The sequence below is a fragment of the Cynocephalus volans genome, chromosome 6 (assembly GCF_027409185.1).
Source record: "Cynocephalus volans isolate mCynVol1 chromosome 6, mCynVol1.pri, whole genome shotgun sequence".
NCBI classification, from domain to species: Eukaryota; Metazoa; Chordata; class Mammalia; order Dermoptera; family Cynocephalidae; genus Cynocephalus; species Cynocephalus volans.
This window is the reverse complement of record NC_084465.1, coordinates 146,761,932-146,767,925: the sequence shown is the minus strand read 5'-3', so window position 1 is coordinate 146,767,925 and position 5,994 is coordinate 146,761,932. Positions and strand designations below refer to the sequence as shown.

The 5,994-nt window shown below is 41.4% G+C and overlaps 1 pseudogene; it reads left to right on the top strand.

Moving 5' to 3' along the window:
* Positions 1-3,166: 3,166 nt before the first annotated feature.
* On the top strand, positions 3,167-3,510 carry LOC134381074 (mitochondrial import inner membrane translocase subunit Tim10-like; annotated as a pseudogene).
* The last annotated feature ends 2,484 nt before the right edge of the window (positions 3,511-5,994 follow it).

Here is a 5,994-nt window from a genome sequence, read left to right as displayed (position 1 = left end):
CTGGGTGCCATACTGTCTGGTAGGGGACTGACCAGGACAGAAAATTGGCAACACGTAGCTAAATTGTCAGTCTTCCTCTGCTTAGCAGTTTGAAGCATCGGTTCTATGAGCTGCAATCCTTTCCCCCACGCCACCTCCTTTGATGACCCTGGTTTTGCAGAGCTGTGAGGAAAAGATCATGCAGCAAAGGTTGGAAGGTGGAGAGCAGGTAGAAGGGAGAAGTCTTACATGTTATGAACAGCACTAATTCCATCTGTTTTGCTCCTTGGTGTACTAGATGGCGTGAAAAGCCTTCAGTAGCTGCCTTGGTGCTCTCTCTGCCAAGAATAAATGCCCAGACCTTCACTTTTAGGAGAAGAATTCTCTGCACCATAACCACCCCAGACATTGCCTCCTCCGCTTACAGAACAGGGCTGTTCACCAGCTGCAGAGGCAGCTTCTGGGCCACCTCTTCAGGTTTAATCTGGAGTCTCCAGAGACGATTGTGCAGGGCCTAGAAGGGATTCCAGGTAACAGGGCAGGACAGACAGAGCCTGTGGGTAGACCTGCCCCTGCCAGCTTTATCTGTGTCCTCTCAGCCCAGACTCTCTGCACAAGGAGGGGCTTGAGGTTGACAGCCAGAGAACCTGCCCAGCACCCCCAAACCATGGCTAAGTATCCTTCACCCACCAAACTGCTGGAGTGGGGTGCTATGGGTGAAATGTGTCCCCCAAAAAGTTCGTGTGTTGGAGACTTGATCTCTATTGTAACACTATTAAGAGGGTGAGAAATCCAATTATGGTATTTGAAAGGACGGGCCTTTGAGAGAGAGGTGATTAGATTGTGAGGACTGTGCCCTCGTGAATGGATTGACCCACTCATGGAGTCATGGGCACTGTGGTTCTGGTGGCTTTATGAGAAGGGCAAGTGATATGTTAGCTCTCTCTTGCTCAGCCCATTCTCTCACCATGTGACACCCTAAGTGGCTGTGGAGACCCACTACCCAGAGGAAGGCTCTCACCAGAAGTACCCCCTGGACCATGGACTTCCCAGCCTCTGAAACTGTAAGAAATAAATTTAATTTCTTTATAAATACCCAGTGTCAGGTATGCTGTTCTAAGCACCAGAAATGGACTAATACAGGGGCCAAGGCAGCAGGACTCACCCCCACAACCAGGAAGTAGCCAAGTCAGGCCCACCTCCCCTTTTCATCACCCCACTCCCTGAGGGAGCACCTGGGATCAATGAAGGGACTTTCTTCCATGGACAAATAAGTTCTCCTTGCAAAGATTTAACTTACTCCTCGGCAAAACACCTGGAGGTAAGGAGTCCAAGGAGGAAGAAACACAGAGCCCTTAGTTCAAAATAGTTCCCCAGCACATTCCATAAATTTGGGTTTTTATGAAGAATGTCCATCAGTTATTCACTAAGTGCTTGAATTATCACCTCGCCAGTAGTCGATGCAAGCGAGTTCATAGAAGGAAGGGGAAGGATCAGGGGCTGCATGGGGCAGAGCGGAGTGGACGGTGGAGAGGAGAGAAGGAGCTGTGTGTGGTCAGAGTCTCTTCCTCTCCTCTAGTTTCTTTATCTGCCCCACAACTTCCCTCCCACCTGTCTTTTTTAATGGTTGTATATGGGCTTCTGCATTTAAAAGCCAAGTGAGACTCACTTCCTCCTTGATGCCAAGGGCATGCTAAGTAATGGACAGACTGACCGTCAGCGATCCTGAACTTATGCAGGCATGTGGGCTGCTCCTGTTCCTACTCCCACAGGCATCCTGGGCCTCCGTGGCTGGCTATGTTGGTGACCTGGCTCTCCGACCAGCCACTGTGATTCCTGGATCACTGTATACCTCCTGTTGCAAGTCAGTGATGGAAAAACACCTCTTTCCTTAGGAAAGTCAAGATTATTAGGAGGAAGTGGGGAAGGAGTTGCATTTTAATATCACATAGTGAAAACAAGAAGAGAACAGTTGAGGAGAGACAAATTATTCTGGTCCACAGAGCTACCAAATACATAACACGCTGACTGACATATTTTTTTAAATGTCATAAATATTCATAACACTAAGACTGTACTGAAAATAGGTATGATCTTTTTCTGACGATTCCATAAGTCGCTTGGGAGTGGGCACATCTGCACATCTCCCAGAGCTTCTCTACTCCTTCATCTTTGACCTGCTTGGCCCTGGCTTCGCCTCAGGGTCCTCTCTGTGAACATCCAGCATCCCTGTGCTAAGCAGGTGCAGTGAAGCACTCGTCAGCATTAGTAATAGCAACAGCAATCACATATCTCTTGGAATACTTTCGTATGCAACATCTCATTTCATTCTTGCAACAAACTCTGCGAGGTTTAAGAGGAAATATTGCAATTGTCATTTTACAAACAAGGAAACTGAAACTCGGAAGGTGAAATGACATGACCCATATAACTCTAGTAAATGAGAGACCTATGACCTAATCCCGGCTTCTAGACCCCACAGTCTCGTCAGGACACTAGAAGAGGGTGCTTTTATCTATTCAGTCAACAGATAGGACCATATGAGACTGCATGAAGGCCCACCAGATCTAATTTCTCAGACACAGAAACTCGAGTCAACATAATTATACTGTTCCACTAGCCCCTCTCTGTCTGGACTTCCCCCAGCTTCCCAGCCCATCCATCCCTCGGGGGTGAATCACCCCAGGATGTTTCACGTGATGCCTCCTTCCCTGTCTATGCTGGGCTTTTTTCAAACCTCCTAGTATATTGACCTGGGAGTGGTTTGATGTCCCAGGCTACCTTGTTTGAGGCCTGCACAGTCCTGTTAGTGGATGACCAAGATGTTAATCTGTTTTCTTTAAAGTATATACAAACTTATTCAAAGATTTGCCTTTAAAAAATAAAAAGGGACATGAAATCATATCAGTGTTTTTAATGTACATTTATCTTTAGTAAGTTTTACAAGCTACCAATTTTTATGATCTGCCACTTATATCAATGTACCACATCCAAGGGCACATCCAGGTTTTATGGAGGCCTTTCTAGAAAAAGAATATAGGTTGGTACTTCATTCCAGAAGTGAGTCTGGATCAAAAAAGAGACAGGACTTCTCTCCCAAAAGTGACCCACATGTTTCTGCTTTAGTATGCCTGGGCAGCCAGACTAGGATGCCAGAAGGAGATCTCTTCTGTGGAACTGGGCTGGGATGGAACCACTCAGGGCCCAGCAGTTGGTGACAGAGCTAGAGGTGGAGATGATGGCTGATAAGTACCACAGAATGACCAGTGCCTGCCACTATAAGCACGGGCCTCCCCACTACAAGAAAGCAGAGCTGTCTAAGCTCTAGTCTGTGCCTGAACTGATATGTCTCCAAGTACCTAGACATCCATGTTCATATGAGCAAAAAAGTTGACAGAGTTGTCTATGCAGGATGAAGAGCTGATGAAGAGAAAGTAACAGAACTCTGGGCAGCATGAGGCCCCAGACAGTACACACCCCAGGGTGCACCCTGCACTTTTCCACTTGTCTAATAAAAGTGTTGCCTATTAGGCTTCACCTGTGAAGACTGCTAGGCCTAGGGTCTCTCTGAAGAGTCTCCGGAGCCTGGAGTGTGGTAGAGCTCTCTCCTGGTTGAAAAAGGGGTATTAGTCACATTGGAATGTGATTGTGTGTGTGTCTGTGTGTGTGTGTATGTACATATATATTAAACAAGGTTTTTGATACCTGCAAAAAATATATGAAAATATAAATATGAAATTATATACAAATGTTAATTTTTGAATTAGATAAATTTTAAAAATCACAGATTTTAAAAAGCTAAAAAATACTATTTGTAACAATATATATGCTAGCGATATTGATTTGATCAACATATCTCAACGTTGAACCCCCAAAATATTTATAATCAATTTTGATTCAATAAAAATTAAAAAATAAAAATAAATAAATAAAATTATAAATACAAAATTATAGACAAATGTTAATTTTTAAATTAGATAAATTTTAAAAATCACAGATTTTAAAAAGCTAAAAAGTACTACAACACCACAAATTCCCCAAATATATTTTTTATTAATTATTTTTCTATTAACAATACTTTTCTCAGCATTTTCTGTCTGAATACCCTTTAATCGCCTATTTTAAGGAAAATATTTTGTAATAGTTCCCATAGCAGGGATAGGAAATATAATTAAGACTCTCCTTTAGCATGAATGATTGAAATTTTTCTGTTATAATAGTTAGGATTCATATATATGTAATTATTCATTGTTTCTTTTTAGTACTGATAGAGATTTGTGCCTAACAAGGAAAGAGATTCTCATAAATTCTATTTTCAGTGACTCCCATGAAAAAAGAGAGATTTCCAGTTTCTTACCCGGAATTTGTATTCAATTAGTCTTCCCACAAAAAAAAAAAGTTATAAAAGCTAGACAAAATGCATAACAGTATGATTTGAAGACATGAAGAGCAGCAAAGAGCAGGAAAGGTTTGAAGGGCTACAGTCTTTGAGAGAAGAAAGCACATGGGACGAAGTCCACATGCACACAAACTTTTATGTTCCAAATGGTAGCACAGATGAAAAGAGTTCAAGCACAAAGAAGCAATCTAATAAGCTCAGAAATAGAGAGAGAGAGGGCCGACCCCGTGGCGCACTCAGGAGAGTGTGGCGCTGGGAGCGCAGCAGTGCTCCCGCTGCAGGTTCGGATCCTATATAAGGATGACCAGTGCGCTCACTGGCTGAGCCGGGTACACCGGTCACAAAAAGACAAAAAAAAAAAAAAAAAAAAAAAAAAAAGAAATAGAGAGAAATTGGAGTTCAGAGCCAAAAAGAGGCTGGACCTTGAAAGGCAAAAACCTAGAGGAGGGAGCCACAGAGAAATAAGTATAAAAAATATACATCCCTAAATTGCATAAGCATTAAGAAAGACTATAAAGAACCAGGAAGAAAATAGAGCTTGGAGTTTAAAAAGCCAACTAGAGATTTTAGCAGCTCTATGGTGCTGGGAAGTCAGAAGTCGACATAAAAGTTTCCACTGAAGTAGATATCCCAGATGTTCAGTTGAGGTCTCTGAAGGGTCATATCCTAGGACCGCACTCTAGGAGTAAGGACACACCACTATAGTAAGAGGAAAACTTAAATAACTAGCCCGAAAAAGTCTAAAACGAACTCTGACAGGATAAGGATTACCACCAATTTTCTGCCTGTCTGAAAAAGAAAAGCCCTCTTCAGAAAATGACCACACCATCCAGAACTGCTACAATTTTTTCATCTACAATGTCTGTCAGCCAAACAAAAACTCACATGCATACTAAAAAACAGGGCCCAATGAATAAAAACCAAGTGGAAAAAAACCAAAACAAAACAAGAAAGACTCACAGGTGATTCATATATTAATATTATTAGACAGCAACTTTTAAATAACTATGATTGGGATACTCAAAAAAATAGAAGAAACGATAGAGAATTATGACAGAGAGATGGAATCTATTTATTAATGAGTCAAATGGAAATTATAGAACTGAAAACACTTGAAAACTAGGAAGTTAGTGGATGGGTTTAAGAACTCGGGAGACACACAACAGAATACTACTAAACTGGAAAACAGTTCAGTAGAAAATATCCATATTGAACCACACAGGAAAAAAAGAATGAAAACTTCAGACAAGTATGGGGATATGGCAAAAAGATGTAACATTCATGTAATTGAAGATCAAGAAAGGGAAAAAAGAGAAGCAACATTTGAATAAATACTGTCAAATATTCTGAGAGTGGTGAAAGAGAGGAACTACAGATTCAAGACACTCTACAAACCCCAAGAACAATTCATTAGGAAGAAACCATTTATAGTCCATAGCACACAATAGTCAAATTACTAAAAAAAAAAACCAAATGCAAAGAAAAAACTTTCAGAAAAAAGAAAGAAAAATATACATTATTTTCAAAGGAACAACAATAAGACTAATGGCTGCGTTTCCACCAGTAGAAACACAGAAATTTCAAGAATAGGGAAAATGAATCTAGGGTGATAGAGA